This window comes from Pseudopipra pipra, chromosome 4 (genome assembly GCF_036250125.1).
Source record: "Pseudopipra pipra isolate bDixPip1 chromosome 4, bDixPip1.hap1, whole genome shotgun sequence".
Lineage (NCBI taxonomy): Eukaryota > Metazoa > Chordata > Aves > Passeriformes > Pipridae > Pseudopipra > Pseudopipra pipra.
The window spans coordinates 20,380,418-20,400,082 of NC_087552.1; the positions used below are offsets into that span (position 1 = coordinate 20,380,418).

The 19,665-nt window shown below is 40.3% G+C and overlaps 1 long non-coding RNA gene across 2 annotated transcripts; it reads left to right on the forward strand.

Moving 5' to 3' along the window:
• The first annotated feature begins 13 nt into the window (after positions 1–13).
• Positions 14–19,177, forward strand: LOC135412888 (uncharacterized). Of its 2 annotated transcripts, none has more exons than XR_010430009.1 (3): positions 14–390; positions 10,340–10,456; positions 10,685–19,177. It is a non-coding gene; the product is annotated as an uncharacterized LOC135412888 (long non-coding RNA). The 2 variants fall into 2 exon arrangements; XR_010430008.1 differs by having other exon boundaries at positions 10,343–10,456.
• The last annotated feature ends 488 nt before the right edge of the window (positions 19,178–19,665 follow it).

Here is a 19,665-nt window from a genome sequence, read left to right on the forward strand (position 1 = left end):
GTAGCGATCGTCATATCAACAGGGGACAGTTCCAGGGGAAAATGTTTCCTCCCTGCATCGGTTAAATACAGCCACAGACTGATGAGACACAAAAGGTCAAGTGGCATTCCATTTTAAGTGCACTGTCTTATTTAGCAGGAGTGAAAACAATGACTCTGTAATCCATGTCTATATTTAACCTGCCATCATGATGTGCTGTATTAGTGCTGCTAATGATTTTGTTTGTTTGTTTGTTTTATTTAAACCAGCACTTGAAACAACACAACTAGAAATTCTCTATCAGAAGATGTCAGATCCTGAAATTCCAGAGCCCCAGGGGAATCAGTAATGAATGGAGTAAATTCCACTGTTACCTACTGAGACAGATACTTAAAGCGTCCACATATACACGTATGTATGTGTGTGTATGTATGTTGCCTTAGTGTGCATCTACAAAATCACATCAGATGTCATCCATTCTAGAAATACCTACTAACAAAACACCAGGAGTTCATCAGCAAAATTTTGGGGCTCCTTGCAAATATCTGCTTGGTTTTGCACTATGGATTTTCTGTTATTTGGTGAGATAGAACTTTTCTTAAAGCTCTGCCAGGGAAAAATCAACTGAAGTAAAGGAAATTATAACCATAAAGGCATTAATTTGGGCTTGAATCATTTTACTATTTTCTTATTCTTTCCTGACAATTTTCACAATGCGTGTCTGCAGCAAAACAAAAGCAGCTTTAATGGTAAAAATAAAGATACATAAAACAACAGATTTTCTCTAAAAGTGCTTCCCCAAGCCTTGTTTAAACTTCATTTTTCCATTTATGACATTTTAATAGGATTTAATAGAACTAGCAGCACTTTTCCATCCTGAGATTCTCTCTAAATTTCCCTGGGCTGCTTAGGATTACAGTGTCAGAAGGGCACTGCAAATTCCTGCAGACAGCTCTTTCCAGTGGAGACACAGAGTAAGTTCTGGATACATTTCTCCATGGTAAAACCTCAGGAAAACTACAATCAGTATTGCAAAAATCATATTGGTTTGTTACACTGAGGAAATTTAATTAAGTGGAAAAAAAATTCCACAAGATAAATGTTACCAGACAACTAACACCCCATCTGGTATGTAGTGTGGGAATAGAACAGGTCCCTTTTCTTTGACTCTGTTATAACTTACAGAAAATTTAGTGGTCACTGCATCTTATCTAGAGACACATGGCAAGAAGCTCTATGAAATAACAGAGAAAGTAACTGATAAGGTGCTGCAAGAAGCAAAATGAGAGTGACAGGGACCCCCAAAAGAACGCGATTTCCACACTATACTGTTGATAGAATAATCCATGCTTTAGCAAGTTGTATATGTGCTTAAGTTCTTGAAAATCAAGCCTGCATACGTGAAATGTGTCCTGCTTATGGAAAAGACATAGGAGAAGAAAACGGCAAATTGGCAGGGGCTGAATTCGTGGATGGGTCTGAGCTCAGTGGTAACAGGACTGGACATTTGAAATAATAAAATACTCACAATATCAAGATCTAGTTGAATTTATTTATGATTCTTTAGCCAGTTGTTCTGACTAAAGAGGCTAATTCCAGCTCATAGCTAAGATACTTTATGTCCACATGACATGACAAACTTTGGCGTAGTTAAGTCTGAGAGAAAAGTCCCTGTTACTTGTTGATGCAGTCATGCAGCCTTTGAATGCCTTCACTGGCTTTGTTAATGGAAAGCCCTGACTGTGGGAATGCAGATGCATAACAATACTGATCACCTACTAAAAAAAAAGATTAAATTTTGGCTATACTGAAATCAGTCATTATCTTGCCAAGACAGTATCTAAAGGAAAAAATTGTTAAACTGAACAAGATTATATTGTGATCGTTATATTGTGAAGTACACCTGTCTCTGAGTTTGAATGAAAGGTGTGCAAGGAACCACCACCTTGGCAGAGTCAATATAGCAAGCAGCAATTTTGGTATAAGCTAATCAGAACATGGAAAGAGACAAATTGTTGGCTACCTGTGAGGGGCTTGCTAAAAACAGATAGGTAAAGATCGCAGAACATATGGGTCCTAAAACCCAAGTGTGAGATACACTTATTTGAATGGACTACTATAAGGAAACTGTACAACCTGCTGTACAAGAGATGAGATAAACTGACACAATATCCCTTTTTCAGCCATAAAATCTGTGAATCAGTGTGATGTAATAGCATATATTAATAAACTTCTAAATTTATTTCAATTCAAAGGCAATAAAGATTAATATTGATCATCATGGCTAATTTCTATGTATATAAAGGAACTGGTGTTACAGTCATTACTGTGGGTATATTTATAACATTTAAAATTATAACATCTGAGCTGCTCCTTCTGAAAAAAAAAGCTTTTTATTTACTTCAGATATTTAAATTATCAGAATTCTATTACTGACCAATAACCACTTAAATATCTGTACCAATTCCAGGAAAATGCTTAAAAACTATATGTCTATTTTTTCAATCTAAGGTAATCATATGCAATTTCAATATTTTGATGAACAACAGTCTTTACAGACCCAAAACCTTTGCTGGCATAAACTAGGAAGGCTTCTCTAAAGGTGACTGGTCCTTTCCTCACTCTGTTGTATTATGGGTCTAGGATTAGACTGCAGCACCATGTCTACAGCAAACATATTGCTTGCATATAAGGTGGGTGAAAGCTACTCTACCAAAAATAATTGGGGATAGAGTTACCACTGATAACCTAAGCTCTAAAAGGGAGAGGCATAAAAGCTGTGGAGATTTTGCCATTAATGTAACAAGTGCTGCAATTGCTTGAAATGTCATCAGCGAGTTTGAATGTTCTGGCTCAATGTGAGGTAATCCAGCCCATTCTGTGTAGAAGTGCACGTGGAAGGGAAATATTAATTACTGGACAAAAGGCACATCTTCCCTTTCAATGCAGTTATTGTGCCTCATCTCAATCTCTAACACTGGAGATGGGGAGTCCCAGCACATGGCTACAAGTGATCAGTCCCATGGTGAGATTATTGATCTGCATTACATGGAAATAAACTGCTGTTCCCAGAGCTGTGACGGGGCTGGCAGCCAGCAGTCACTGAGTTCCTGACCTCGGCTTCATTCTGGGACCCAGAGAGGAGTCAAAGAGCACTCAGCAAGAATTAAATCACCTCTGACAGCTTCAACTTACACTGAGTTTCCTGCCATATAAGGGGCCTATATTTTTAGGGGGCTCAAGAATGGGCATCACTCTTCTCAAACAGTGGCTCTGCCTCCTCTCCTCACTTGGCACTTGGCTGACGTGCGTAGCTTTGGAGGCAGGCAGGCACTTCGTTAAGCCATTGTTTTGAGAGGTGTTTTTTCCAGGAGGGAGGGAATATCTGCCCCCAAAGCATGCAGCGGGGACATTATCTCTAGTTAACTGAACTGCTGATATTTTCACAACAAAAGTAACACCTGTAGTGGATTTTTTGGCACCCTTCTAATCAATATCTGGAAACAAGCATCAGCCTGTGCAGGTCATGATGAAATAGGTAACAAAGCACTGGTCAGGGACTAAGACTTAGCATTCAGTTTCTCCTTATGACACTGAATTCCTGTGAGGTGTCAGGGAACTGCTGTTTTTCCTGCTTTTCCTTCCCATTCCACACACCTGCCCTGTGTGAGGCTCTCTTGTACTGTGCATTTTGCAGACAGCCTGGCACAAAGGGATTTCAAAGGATCTCAGCTTAAGGCGCTTCTAAAGTTCCTTTTCATCTTTGGTTATGTTTTGTACTCTTCCATTCCCAGAGAACTGGTCACCTCCTTTCAGTCTGCAGAATGTCAACTGTTAAGTCAACAGCAGAGGGTCATCTCTGTCAGTCCAGATGCTTGTCAGCAGCCCCTCACACAGCACTTTTTATCCTACACACTTCAAATGCTTGTTGGTAGCAGGGTTATTCCTTTCCCACAGGCTTTGACCCCAAGATACAAAACTCCAGAGCCCAAAGTATGTGCAGTTCGGTACCATAGGTCATGAAGCCTAAAACAAAGCAGATTCCCAAGGTCACACACACCCACCATTTTTGGAGATTCTGCCAATCATTTTTCTGGAGAAGGAGATGCTGGGGTCAAGCGCTCAACTGTGTTGGAAACAAGCAGTGAAATCCCCTTGCTAAAGGAGGTCTGAACCAGTACATTCACATGGCACATACCATCCCTCATGGCCTCATCACCTTGTTTAGCAGCTGTGCAGCCCTTACACCTGGTATTGTGTTTGATCCAACCAGCACTGTTCACATCTCCCCATTTCAAACTTGAATTTCATGTTTTCAGGGCCAGACAGGAGCATAGCTGTGCTTTCAGACTCTTTTTACTCAGCTGTCCAAGGGAAGATTTAAGAACCTGATCTAATGTACTCATTTGGAAAAACACTAACAATAATTTGTGTGTCTGGCTCCTGGCTTCATCTGGCTAAGAGTTTAGGAATATGTTTACCTGATTATTTGGGGGCCTAATGCTTTTAAATATTTGGTTTGATTCTGTTATCCATATCAATTAAGTAATAACTACAACGTATTTCTGAAGCACTGCAGAAATTTAAGCATGTGAGCCTGGCTGTTAGATATTAAGAATGTAGATCTAAGATTGCAGTGTATAGTATGTGAAATTTGATAGTTTTTATTCCCAAATGCTGCTTATAAAGGCTGCATGGTAAAAAAACAAACAACAACAACAAGACACAAACCAAACCAAACCAAAAAAACCCTGCATGAATCTCTGGTGTTTCTTTGCCTGCACATGCCTACCTTAGCAGCCACAAAATCAATTTTAAGCATTCTATCTACATGTGCATGGACACCAATAAAAAGCTGCTTTGAAGAAGCTCCACAAAATTACTACTAAAACTACCTGGATAGTTTAATTTTATCTCTTTAAGCTAAAGCTCTTAACAAATAAGTAATGGACAAGGTAAAAAGGCACAGACGGCAAGTTCCCTGACTCTAACACTAAACAATCCTAAAGCTATTTTAAATAATGCTGCAGTCAGGACTAAACCTCACCAGCTAAGGGACAGGGTAAAAGTGATATACACCCAAGTTTCTCCCCGTCAGCTATACTGGCAGGGCTCCTCGGCAGAGGATGTCAGCCTTTCTGACCCTGTGAACTGTGCAATGGAAACATTACATGGCCAAAAGTCACAAGCCTCAGGCCACATCCTTCAGAGGTTGTGAGAAGGGAGAGTCCAGGGACCAGCTTGCAAGCAGGGCCCAGAGATCATTAGTGCCCACCTTGTCTCTGCAGGAGTTTTTACCTCTGACCACAGCAATGATGTTTTGTCAGCCGTTTAAAAGCTCACTGCAGTAGCCTGGCATTATCCTTCTGGCTTTGAAAACCGAAAATGTTTACTTTAAACTTTGTTGTGGGTGGTGCCAATTAGAAGCAAATTCACAGTGCAAAACAAATCCAAAGCCAGTGTTTATTTTATCCCCCACAAATATCCACAAGAGACACAGGGGAAATAAGCGAAGCTGAAATACAGGCACAGTAATTCTATCTGCAAGCAGTACAAAGTGAAACCTCCACCCCCAGCCCCTGTAACACACAAACCCACACCTACTTCTCTACAAAAATAAGTACTGCATGATACAGAACTCAAATCTGATGACAGGCAGGATATATCGTAACAGACAGCTGGTGGACTGCAGTACAGAAGTCCAAGGAGATGCTTCTGGTAATAAAGAGGCCCAAATGAGTCTTCTTAGGTGACCAGTCTTTTAAGGTTACTGACAATAAATAGCATATTTACAACTGTGCAGCTGAGAAGTTTCAGTTCTTGTTTAAATGAAATTAGTGCAAATTGTGCTATTCCTGATGTTATTAACTCTCATTATTTTAAGCACATGATGTTCTTTCCCCCTAAATATATGGCATCTGGAAGTACACGACTGTGGGAAATACCTTTTTTTTTTTTTAACTTATATATTTTATTATTCTTTTTCACTCAGGAAAATGTGTAGCTCTTAGAAATATATGAGAATGTTTGAAACTTCACCTCAAAAAGTCCAGAGAAAAAGGCTTTCTTTTCTTTTTATTTTCCAAAACAAAGTCTATGATTTTTAGCTATTCTTGGCATTTTGCAGACAGACAGGGAGATCAACACTGTACGAGTTTAAGTCCTTGCACAGACAATATGCTTTGTACCCCGTTGTTTCTTTGAGGCAAAGATTAGAAAGCAGTATTAGAAAGCAGACAAAGAAATGTCACACAAACTTGTCCAAGAACTACTTTTAAGGAAACCTCCACTGACCTTTACCTGCAGAATTTTCCCTACGGCATTACACTCATCCCTTAACATGTCCTCAAGCAGCATCTGCCTTCCAGTAGCAAGTGTTTCCATACATTTGCCTTAATGTAGTGTGACTCCCCTTACTGCATCATCAATTCTGCCTAATAAAATGGCACCTCAATTAACAAAGGTTAGAAACTGGCTTACAAATGTTTGGCTTTATTTCAGCTTTTCACAACAGGCTTTGTGTACTCTAACGTGCCACTGCTTACTTGAGGAAAGCCATTGTGATGAGCTCCCTGTCAATCTCAGCCCAGCAGCAAACCATTCTCATGCCCAGCAGCAAAGCTAGAACAAGGCAGCATCTGGGTGCATGAGACTCCTCAAAGCATGGACAGGCAGCAAGTTTCCATGCATTTAATTGTGGTTTTATGTTATCATGCCACTTCACAGTGTAAAGAGAAAGGGCTGAGCAGATTAATGAAGGACAGGTGCTGATACCCTGTACTTCGCAGCAGTGAAGCTTACTTCATGTCCTCACTTAATTTAAACTGAGTATAGGTATTACTGACAGCATTTTTTTTAAATCCCCTCTGAGAACATATCCTGATGAGATAATGGATTGTAATTTTGCAGGATAAGATCAAGTAACCACATTATTGGAAGCTGATCAGCCACTAAGTAAGGATAATGAAAAGAAATACAGTAAGGCAAAGCCATTTTTCACAAATGACAGCACTACAGAACTAGGAAATCCATGTTCTTACAGCTGAGATTAAGTGCATCTTTCTTTTGGGCAAAACTATTACATGCAAAATGAAGTTGGAGTCACTTGGAGTAGTTTCAGGAAAACAAAATGTTTTTTAAATATACAGTTTTTAGTGACACTGAAGCATTTAAAAAGAGTTATTCATTTGGATGCAAAGATTTTGAGTTTTAGAACAATCTGGTCTCCGATAATTTCTGACCAGTAGGAGGGAAGAACAACCTTGACTGGAACACCTACAGATTCTTAAAGGAGCTATTCAATCATTAAAATATTCAAAAGGTTTTGTTTGGTAATGTAGAATGTACAAAAATCCTGAAAGCTCAGTAATTGTCACAAAATATGATCAGAGTCTTTCAGACAGTTCAGAGATACATTTAAAAGTTCACAATGATGAAAAGAAACCTAACTGCTATTTTACAATCATTCTTTATTGTCTGAAGTTCTTGGGATGATTGGTCTTTTATTACTTTTGAAATGTTACATGGTATTTCTTCTCATGAAAGAAGCCAAATTGTACTTTTTAATTTCAGGACTTCATTAATTAAGCTTCTGAAACATCTGTCAGCATAACCTCCCTCTTTCACAAACTTTCAAGTTTCCAGAAAAGTTGCCATTTATTATGACATTTTTAATACTCAGGCTCAGCCCAAAAATTATTCTTGAGCTAAAAGAAAAGTTATCAGTCTTTTTTTACAATCATTTTGTGACTAAAAAATATTCTTGTGACATTTTTCTCTCAAAGCCAAAAGATTTTGAGAAACAATTCCTGAAAACTTGGAATTAGACAAGTAAACAAAAAAAAGACTTTATTTATTTCATTAGAACTGTTGTTCAGTGACAGTTTTTCTCAAGCTTAAAATGTTTGGAAAAAATTTTCCATGCAGCAAAATTGAGAGGAAAAAAAAGGAAGCATGTTCATCAGAGAGAATTAATAATAATAACAACAACAATAATAATAATTTCATTCTCCTGTTTAGACTCTTCTGCCTGTACAGATAAATCATCTGCCCCCAGCCTATTACTATTCTCAGTAACAACCCTGATAAAGAAGTGACCCTTCTCCAGTTTGGGTATTGTCCTGGGTTAGTAAGTGCCTGCTGGTTTGTCCAATATTTCTGACAAGACTGCATCAGAGACCAGGGTGTCCTCATTACTATTGTTTAAAACAGCACAGGAAATCTATCATATTTAAGGCACTACAAAAAACCCACTCCTTATTTATACTTCAGAAGCAGAAAGAAGTTTTACCTGAGAACAGACCATTTTTCTGTTAGGCTGGGGTCTGGTCCAGCATGGGAAGTAGTGCTGAGCCAGGCAATTCTGCTAGCAGCAGGCTTTGGTGGAAGTATCAGACTTACTACCACAAATTTATCAGGTCCATGTGGTCTAGATTACCACCTCATCAAACCTGCCATCCTCACAGCACCTGGAGCCACCATATGCCCTGAAATAAAATCTGCCTTTTCCTAGAAAATTCAGCCAGACTGGGCAATGCTGACAGAATCATGGCAAGTAGTGGTTCCGTGGGGTGTCCAGTAGCACACTCGCATGAGCCATGCTGAACTATAAGAGCTGGATGTCTCACAAACTAGTTGAGCAACCTGGTCCTTTTGCTCATGACTAAACATGATGCAGCTCTAGAGCTCAGGCACAGAAAGACCTGCCTCCTGACTACCTCCTGCTCCTTGGAGAACAAGCCTGAGATCAGGCTCTTGACTCCATGTGTAACTTCCAAGGTTAAAATTCAGATGAGGACCCCATGCTGAGACACCTGCCTCCTCGACACAAAGTACAGTGTGCCCTGGCAGCTCAATGCTGGACTCTGAATACCTCTCCAGGACCCACCTGCCTCAGAGCAGAGGGCTGTAGCACTTGGATCATGTTCAGGATCCAGCCTGTGCACTCCTGCGCCATGCCACAAGTTTGTACTCTGAGGACAAAGCAGAACTGATCTGCAGGGGAAGTGATCTACCCACAGACATAATGTTGATGAATCTCAATACAGCATCAGGGCATCCTGCCATACACAAGAGGATGGAGCTCATGTGAGCTCAAGGCTTCTCCTGTCTTCCATTGTTAACTACCAGAAAGAAATGCAGATATAAGTGTGCATTTCATCTCTGTCAGGGTATTATACCACACAGCAACCTGAACAAGTTGAAAAGAACACAGTTTTAAGCTTGAGCGCCAGGCAAAATGATACTGTTAGCTCCAGAAAAGTTCCTGTGGCTTCTTGTGAAACATCTGAATCCCTAGTGAAGAAAGAATTTTCCACCTGGCTCTCTGTTGCTGGCAAATCCCCGTTTATTCTTGCTTTGTTTTATCACACCAGCATCAGCACAGAAACATTTTAATGTAAACAAATTTCTTCTCTACTGCACAGTTCACAGAGAAGAATGCACTAATTTGTGTGAGGTTTGCAAAGCACAGACTTCCCTTGTCCTCTAACAAGTCCAAAGGAGAGAGGCTTGCTGCTGCTTTTATTGGTTAGCATGTGACAAGTCAGCGATAAGTAGTTTGGCTCTAAGGACAAGCACAGCCAAAGCAAGTGATTGCCATAGTAGACTCTAAAACCTTGACAGAACTGATATGTAAGCTCGGGCTGCCAAAAGACAGCACTTGTTGCTTGACACATTAGGACAACAGCATGTCACTCAACACCTCTGGAGTCTGAGCTCCACTTTAATAGCTCCTAGTCAGGAATGACTGTGACCAGCTTGCAAACAATGGCAGGACAACTACCATGTGGTTACATCCAGCTGTCAGAATTATCTTTGCTTCTTAAAAAGAGGAAAAAAATCAAAAACCAAAAACACTGATGCTATTCACAGGCTGACAACTGTCTCTGTAAAGCGTTCCTGCAATTTCCATAGCCATCCTGGGGGCAAGGTCATACAGACAGATAAGACAAGGAGAGCCCTGACATTTAGCAGTCTGGGAAGGAACACTGGAGGATTACAGGTAAGATAAGAACATGCTTCCCCACAAGTTCCTATTGCAGAAAGCAACTCACATCCACAGACAACTTCAAAATGCTGTAGAATAAAGCCCCTGGGTAGAAACAATGTACTCCCTCTATATCCAGCTGTAGGAAGTACTCTAAAAGACTGACGGTGCTGCTTATTTATAAGAGTGAAATGAAAGAAGATTCAAGATCACATCTGCAATCTTCCAGGACTAGAAATTAACTGGTGGAAAGGGAAAACCTACAGTTGCCTAGTGGGACTTGATGCAGTTATTGCTGGTTCGACAATCTGATGAGATATATAATATTTATTTTTTTTACAAGAACCCTGGCTTACATGTGCTATCTTCCAGCAGGAGACTGGAGTATGTCTGCATTTGAAAGGACCCACACCCAGCAACCATGTTGCTACGTATCCTATATAACCTCAATAGACAGGACATGGGACCAATTCTTTGAAAAGCAGTAAGGTATAGCTTTTCTTTTTCTTTTCTCACCATCAGCTATTTTTCCATGTGCCCAGCACCTCAAGCTGTCAGATGTCTGGCAAACCATGTACTGCTGCAAATGCACTTTGACATAATCCTTGTGTACTGCGCTGTCGTGCCGACTGGGAGGTGTGAGCTGACCAGGGTTCTCGCTGTGCGTGCGTGACAGCCACACTGTACCTTCACAGTCTCTCTCTTCTCTCTCTCCAGAGCTGCAGATGACTGGTCATCACTGCCATACAAAAGACACGACTCCAACTGCTTTCTGCTGCAACTTTCCCGTGAGAGCAAACCATGTACAAGCACCACAGATGCTGTACCTGAGTCCATCCAATTTAGCGGTCTTTGTGCCAGAGCTCTTTGCATTATGTCAGCCCCAGCAGCAACTGTCTGTGCCTGCAAGTTTCTTTACAGATAAGGAACCTGCTTTGCTGCTGTTGTTGTTAATACAGAGGACCTGGGACTGTCGTTCTGTTCTCAAAAAGAAGATGACTTCTCATGCAAAATACAGCATGGAAAAAACTACTAAAGACACTTGATCACTGTCTGTTGCAGGAGTTGTTTTGTAGGTTTAGCTATTAGAAACTCAGGCTTGTAATGAACATTTGAATTCACAGCTTTTCTCTGAATTCACAGCATTTAGAACAAAGCTGACTGACCACTGGTATCAGCTTGTTGTAAGCTAAGCACAGGACACTACCTACATAGAGGAAACCAAAATTCCCTCTAGCAACATTTCTTTCAAAACACTTCCTTGCAGACTAACACCCATTTAAACCTAAACACTTCATTCTTCATCAGGAATAAAAATACAGCTTTAATGAACAGGGCCAAAAAAAAAAAATTTCTCTTGATGTTACTCCCAGAAAACATTTCTGTTTTCAGCTAGATGTAGCTCTCAAGGATAAAAAAGAATCCATGAATCTGTCAGAACAGGAACATAGCAGCCTTCTATCTTTTTTTTGCACAACTTACCACCAGGTAAGACTAAAATAATTTCTGCTTGTTCTGCTTTTATAGTTCTTGTTATTATATGCTAACTACTGCAGCACACCGTTTTAAAAACACTCCTCAACAGAGAGGTTTTTTCGAGAACAGTAGAGGTCCCAGGAGTGCCACACACACAGCCCAGCAGGTCCCCTGTTATAAGAGATGCACTGGCTGGAGTCATTGCCATTGGCACGATGCGCAAACCTGTCGGATCAGGAGACAGGCTGAGCTCCTCAGGCCCGTGCCTTAAGTTAGCACTGCTGAGATGGTGATAAAGAAGTAGTCAGACTTCTTCACCAGCAAAATCCTTAAAGGTTGTTTTAATAATGTTCTGTGTGTTGCTAAAGGGCAAGTTCTGTGCCCAAAGTTAATGGTTTCCTACTTGATGCCCTTTAGACTTTGAGAGACAAGCATTTCAGATTCAGTAGTTTCTCTCATGAATATACTTTTCCAACTGTCTCTTGCAAAATGCAACCCAGGAAGGCAAAATATTTAGCAGCAGAATGTGCCTCATTTTCAACCATTCTGTCAGCTTTGTTTCAAAGAAGCTGAAGTACAGTTTACATCTCTCCCTCCTGAAATCCAACAACTGATGGAAACAACACAGGACAATATAAAAGTGCCAGTGGGACATCTGTAACTCCTTAAAAACAACAGAACAAGCAGCAAGTCATTAGTAAGACTACTGAAACCCACAAATTAAATTATATATTTCTCCCCTGAGGAAAATGGGAGACTGAGCATCATAAACTATTCCAGAGGAAAAGACCATCTGGGCAGAATTTTGAAAATCACAGCAAGTGCATTAGCATGGACTGGGCGTTTGGCCAGAGGGAGCTTACCAAAAACTGAAGGCCTCAGGGGGCTCAGTGGACAGTGACCTGAAGGCTGAGCTCAGAAACAACACAAACCAAAAAGAAACTCTTTCCAGCAGCCAGACAAAATTTGGTTTTGCTTGAATAACACCAGCATGTTTCTGTTCTTGATTAAAAGTAACCAAATAAACCCACTTAAAAAATGAAATATTGTGAAACCTAAAAAGGATAGTAACATTTTATGGGATAAAAGACTTTGAGAGTTTTCAGTTTCGTCATCTCATTCAGATAATTTTAGCCTAGAAATTAATAAAATACAGCCATTCACACCATTTGCCCCAGGAAACTGCTTTTTATACCTTTCCTACATACACAGTCAGTGAACAAAAGGTAAATCAAGGAACCTTAATCGAGCCTGGGAAAAAAATCTTCCCCTTTCCATGGAGTTGCATACCTAAGGTTGGGCTCCCTGAACATCTTTTAGATGCCCACCATCAGAAACTCACAAGGAATGAAAGATCTGCTTTCTGATCTGCTTTCGTCACCCCATGGCCAAAATTTTGGGATTAGCAGACTTCTCAGAAAAGGTAGGCAAGGATCCAGTCACTCTGTGCATAATCAGAAACTGCACATTAGATTTCAGCTACAAAAATCTTTCCAGCAGCGCAGGACTCACACTAGGCTTAAGTTACTACCCCATTCTCAGAGAAGTGCACGTGAACACCTACTACCAGAGAGTGAAGGACAAGGCCACCATTCCAACATTAACATTTGCAGACAAGCTTTTCATTCTGAAAACATCTGCATAAATCTGTTAGCCCCAGCACATTTATTGTCATTCCCTAGGGGATAACCAAGATCAAGATCTGATCTTTCGTTTTCACCACATAGTCCAATAAACAGTAGATACACATTTAGAAAAAGCCTATTTTGAGAACTGATTTTTAAAGATGGATATTTATCATTTTTGCTGCAGAATAAATGGGTAGGTTAGGTTTAATTGATGTTTATTAAGGTCTGTGAAAGTTGCTATATGAGGGACAAATGCAATTATCTTTACTATGGGAATAAATGTATAATGAAATCCTAGCTTTCCCTTGTTAAAATAACATACTTCACAATAAGTATAGATTTTGGCAAAGCAGTGTTCCCCTGCCACACAGCACATGTTTAATGAAGTTACTCCTCAGCTGTTACTGCACTGAACTGAGCCAAAAAGAGATAAGCTGAGTTGGTAAGTACTGCTAGTCCATTAAAATGGAAACCTCCACTGAAGAAAAACACTTTACAGTTTCAATCTAAAAAGTATGTCAGCTTATTGAAAAGACAATCATTCTGTCTTTTCACAAAGTAATTAGAGCAGAAAGCAATCACATAAGGGAATTAAGTATTTGTGGTCAGATTTCCCATCAGGATCACTCAGACCAGATGTATTTATACAACCCTTTGCCTTGTCACATTCCAGCCAGCAGCAGCTCTGGCACAGGTATACTGAAAGAATGCCAATGGCACTTGCATGCCCTGCAATTAATATGCAAGCTTTTAATTTACATATTTTAAAAATTAGTTTCAAGGAAGGTAATCAAAAGCCGTTTTCTTAACAAAACAAACTATCTTCTCTGGCTTGAATAAATGATCCCATTATTACATAGCCTACACAAACACAGATGGGAAGATTTTTTGGTTTCAGAAAAAAAACAAGACTTTTTTTGCATGGAAAACCATGTCACTGGAACAGTATGTGCTGCAAAATGGAGCTTTAATAGTCAATAAAGGCAGAAAAAAAGGCACTGCTTGCTACCTCATAGCTAGCAGGTTTTCAAATTATGGAATTCATCTGTCACACTCCACTTAGCATATCTGTATCACTTCATGAAGTAATGCCACCATCAGATGGTTATTTTAATAGTAAACAGGTAAATGAATAGTGTAAAGGGTAATAGAATGGGGAGGAAAAAGAGACAAGACCATTAAGTCAAGATTTTTTTTTCTCTTTTTCTCTGACACTGAAGAGTAAAGATTCCTCTTTCATTTTCTTTGAAAGGGGAGGAATGTTTAAAAAAAAAAAAAGAAAAAAGAGAGAGAGACATATTAAAAAGGCAATTTAATACAGGAGAAATCTTCAAGCTTATTTCAGGGGCAGATCTCTAGTGGTGCTTGCAAGGTGCTTCTCAAGGGTCAACAGACACAAAGAACCTAATTGCATGGATTTACATAAAGAAAACTGTGATCCAAACTTAAAAATTACTTGAGATTTGTCCCTAAAAATTCAAAGCCTCCATCTTTACGGTCTTTGTTCTCCAAAGCAGCTCATAAGCCATGGTCTCTGACACGTAGTTCTCAAGGTCTAGGCTGCAAAGTCTGCAGCGCTCTCGAGCAGGCTGGCTGTGCCCACACTGCCTCCTGAGTGGGCTGTATGGAACCTGCATGGGTGGGCACAACTCAGCCCTTTGAGCCTCCACAGCAGAGGCAGAGGTTGAAACTGCAAAGAGCCTCAGGCAATTCTCCAAATGTGCGTTCATGCATTCCCTCTTTTCCAAGTGCTTATATCAAGACACCGAAAGGGAAAACCATCTCCCTCGAGGGTGAGGTGCAGAAGTGAGGATTCAGCAGGAAGATTGCTTGATAGAACATCTTGGTCTGTCTTTTTCCTGGTGGCTGGCTTGCCATAGCTGCACAGGAAATGGCCATCCTGTTTTGCATTATGAAGAGGTTCCCCACCTTCCCCATGCTCCAAGCAGGGAGCAAAACACACAGGTCCACTCCACCATGGGAACTGGGGAGCTGTGGAAATGTGGACTGCTCTCACATTTGTTAGCACAGCTGAAGCTGTTGGGAGATTGTAGTAGCACTTGAGTTTTACTCTGATGTTTCCCTCAGTTGCTCCATTTCCAGCACTAACTTGGGCCAGAGAGGCAGCACAAAGCACAACTGTATCCTGGAAGCTCAGGGCTGCAACAATTCATGTTTTGTTTTTAACCTGCTTTCAGTTGTTCCTTTCGATCACCGCTCCTACATCATGGAGAGCATGGAGACCTGGGGAGTGAGTGGGACAAAAAAAGTAGAGCTTCTGCACACAGGGCATGTTTCTGTGTGCGAAGCCCTAGACCTCTGATATGTGTAGCCCACGCACAAAATCTGCCTCCTTATATATTGCTGCACACATACTACCACATTTATTAAGCCTCCGACTAGAAAAGAGTTCTGAGTCTTCTTCAAGTCTTCCCATTCCTCCTCATAAAATACAGTGTACCAATTGCACGGGAGATTATCTGAATTTTGCAAAGATCTTCTGTTCATTATTTACTAGAAGACAATAGCATACATTCAGGGTATATAAAAATATTTTATTCACTATCTTCAGTTGACTCTTATTTTTCCTCTACCCCAGTAACAGTTAATACATTTGTACACATTCTCAGTGTGGTATTTCAGATTCCACCTGCAGATATATCTTTTTGTCTTTGAAATATCTGTGAACTGCATTAAATTATCAGCTGTAAGCCATCTTCTGTTGATAACTTTATCATTTTACTGCCCTGAATTATTCATACAAAGCCAACACCATATCGCTATATTATTACAGGAAAGCAATTAAGGTAGAATATATGGCTTTGAGAAAACAGAAATCCCTGTATTCTGTTGCACAGAGCAGATTGTTTCCATCCCCTACTTAGGTCCGTGTCAGAAGTTTGCAGAGCTCTTTGGGTGTATGTGTGAGTAAAGGGGATGGATGTTTAACAGTGTTACCAGTTGCAAAGGGAAATAAAGACAGGTCATTTTTCTTAGCCCTGCTGCCTGGCTCCAGCAGACCACTTGTCATCAAAGCACATATAAAGAAGCTGAGTGCAATTTTTTCCCTGGTCACAGCTGGTGAAACAGAGGCATGGCACAGCCTGCCTCCAGTTATGCTCACAGTTTTTGCCTGCTGCAAGGCTCCTGCAGTGCTCAAATGCTGGCTCAGTGCATGAACTGCTTTGCCACACAAGCACAGGAGCAGACAAAACCCCAGCCTCATCCCACAGGCTGGAACAGGCTGGTTTTAAAAATGCAGCCACTGTTTTCAGGTGTCTTAACACCCGTGTATTACTTTCATGTCCTTGTGAATGCTACTGATCCCTTAATACCAGCCAGTAAATCAAAGCCTACATTGTGACTTACTTTATGGAAGAATTCAAATCCATACAGGCACCAATCTTATGCCTGTTTGAAACCTGATTTGGTAAAGACACACTTCTTTCACAGGGCACTCCTTAGATGAGATAAGAGTACCCAGTACTTGTCAGAGGGTGTTATTTTTTTCTTTCAACAACTCTTGAAACACTGAATAAAGCACTCTCCAACCTAAAATGCATATCAGTAATGGACAGAGTTGATTTATTGAAATCAACTGGGAAATTCGTATAGACAGATAGCACAGTTTTTGTGTTTAGACCAGATTTAATGCAAACATGCCATACACGAAACAGGAATTGTCCCCACACATTCTCGTAAAGCCATCATTATGGCCTGGAACAGCCAGTTTGTGAAAAAAAATAATCCTGTTGATGAATGGTGCTGACAGAAAATGGAAACATTCCACAGTGAAACATCTCCCTAAAGCTCCCTGTTCATCTTCAAAAGCTTTTGCTTTGAGAAAGCATAAATGCTATAAGACAGACAGACATACATATATACATATATATGTATATTTTACTTTGTTTTACTAGTTCCAGTAATGAGTTATTCTTTCCTAGGAGCACCAAAGAAGTTAATGAAACATTTTCTCACTCTACAGAGATCTATTTTGGGTAATAACTGTGAAACAGGAAAGGGAAAAAAAAAGATTAAGTAAAAATAAGAAAATCTTGCCCAACAGGTTCAAATTCTGAGGGAGGGTGGGGGTAGCAGAAATAAAAAAGTCCCTCTTCTTTGAAAAGCTGAATTGTTTAAAAAAATGCATAAAGAAATTCTTCCTGCTTTGGTACTCTCCCCTACATCAGCAACTGTGTCTTCTCACAACTCTGGAAATGGTAAGGTGGGACCACAAAGCAAACTTGGACTACACAGTCAAGTTAAAAAGACCAAAACATGCAGCAATTATATATGGAAACTGAAGTGAGGCCTTTTCCCTATGCCCAATGCTGTGCAGCAGCCAGATGAAACCGCAGCCCAAAGTGAATAACAAAATGGCAAGGCTGAGACTTGGACATGTCCAGCATGTCCTTGAGGCATACAGGACATCTCAAGCCTGTCCAAAAATCCTGACCACTGGGCAGTGGAAATTATTGGGCAGAGAGGAACTATTCCTGTGAGCAACAATTAGGAAAGAAAAATAGACCCTCCTGCCTTTAGGTAGCTCTGTCCTCCTGCTAATATGTCTTTTGTTATCAACTGGAAGCAGCCCTCATGGATGTAGAATGAAGAAAAATCACCTCTAGGTTTGCCAGAAACCCCTTTAGGTTCAACAGATAGAAAAAAAAAACCCTGTCAAGTCACTGTCTCTGTCATTTGGAAATGAAACAATGGTCGAATTGGTACTATTCGTTTATTCACATTCACCAACCCAGAGCATAAAAAAAACAGGGAGCTGGCAGGTTAGCTGAACATAACATGCTGTGTAATTTATTATACACAGCTCCCTAATGAGCTGTGAAATAAATTCAGATGTGGCCATTTTAGCAAATTCAGAATAATCTCTGTCTCTCAAATATCTCAGCTAATGATTCTCAGTTTGTTCACAAACGTAAGTGTTACTCCCCTACTCGGTCGCTACTGGTTTTAAGGTAAGGGGAGCAGCAACAACTCTGTGTCTCTTCATCACAGAGGTACCTGAATGCTCCAGCCAAGCTCAAGTTTCTCTCCTGTTTGCAGCTGTACAGTCTCTTTGCAGTGTCCTCACTGCAGGGGGGACATTTTCTAAGAATTTTGAGACAGCTCAGAAAACATCTTTTGATCCGAGAACTTTGCAAGGCCTATCATGGCTACTCTTCCATATAGTTATCATCACTTTTCTCCGTTTAACCATAAAACCAATTCTCTACTAAGCATATCTTATAAGCTAGGGTTGTTTATTGGTTTGTGGGGTTTTTTTCAGATGGAAGAGGACCAGATATTCATTCAGGGTAGCAAAAAAATACAGTGGATTTGTGTTTATGAGTCTCAAACATCTATGATGGCTTGCAACAGGTAAGATGCACATATTAGAGCTCAAGACTGCAAAACAGCTATAAGTTTGTATGCTATAAACACACAATCTTTCTCAACCTGCAAGACATTTGTATTCTGTCACACCCAGTTTTAAGACTCAGGAGAAGGTGATTTTCAGACTATCATATTTCATCAGCAAGAAGCTTTCTGGATACTCATTTACAATATTCCCTTTCTTAATTAAGTCCAACTACTTCTAGTTACACCTTTGTGTGCTTCATTAAATCATTTAATTTCCTCCTTGGTATTTAACAGCCTTCAGTTATTTGCAGACTGCTGAGCTCTGTTCTCACCCTTTAGGTTGGCTAGTGGCCAAAACTAAACTAGCCAGCTCAGATCCTCAGCTGGCATAAATCACTTTAGTACTTTTAATCTTTCTCATACTGTACAAGTCGTTCATCCCAAGTCAATGACCTGCTCATCAATTTTTTCTCTTTCAGCTCTGACCTCTCCCTACTGATAACACAATGCCCAGACTCAGCATGATGTTCAAGAAATGAGTGCTCCAGAGAATTTCTGCGAAGGCGGCCCAGATTGCTACTGCCTTTTTCTAAATGGGTTGCAAATCAGTATCTATTTCTGGTCTACTATCAGAATACCAGACTCCCTGTCTCCTTCAATATTTTCTTTCCCTACTGTATAAATGTGTGTGGTTTTGATAAAACCACTGGACAAAAAATACAATTTAATAAAACTTAACTCATTTCCACATCCAGTTTTGTAGTTTTTCCCCACTCCAATGCATTTGTCTGTCTTGTTGAATCACAGAATCTCAGGTCACGTTATCTCAGTGGGTAAAACATAAGCCCCAAATGAATCTCCTTGGAGTATGCACCATTTAAGTGTACAGGATAGCTGCTTCCGAAATGCAATGGTTATAATAATACCTATTCAAACCTGTTTGCTAAGAGAGATGTGGGTAACACCTGTGGTGCTTACAGATGTCTACAACACAGAACTGAGGGGAGAAAGTAAAAGCACTGTCCTCCAACCTGAATTATTATCTAGCTGCCCTAGAGCTGCCATGCAAACAGAAACCTCGTCCCTGTCTATGCTGCTTGCAGTGCGAGTACGTTCAAAGAATTGCAGGCCTGCCTGTGAGTAATTTTTACTGCCTGCTGCTGCAGGAACTATGCATACTGCATACTGCTGTCATGAGGTGCAGAACTGATCTCTCTAATTGGATGTATTGTCCTC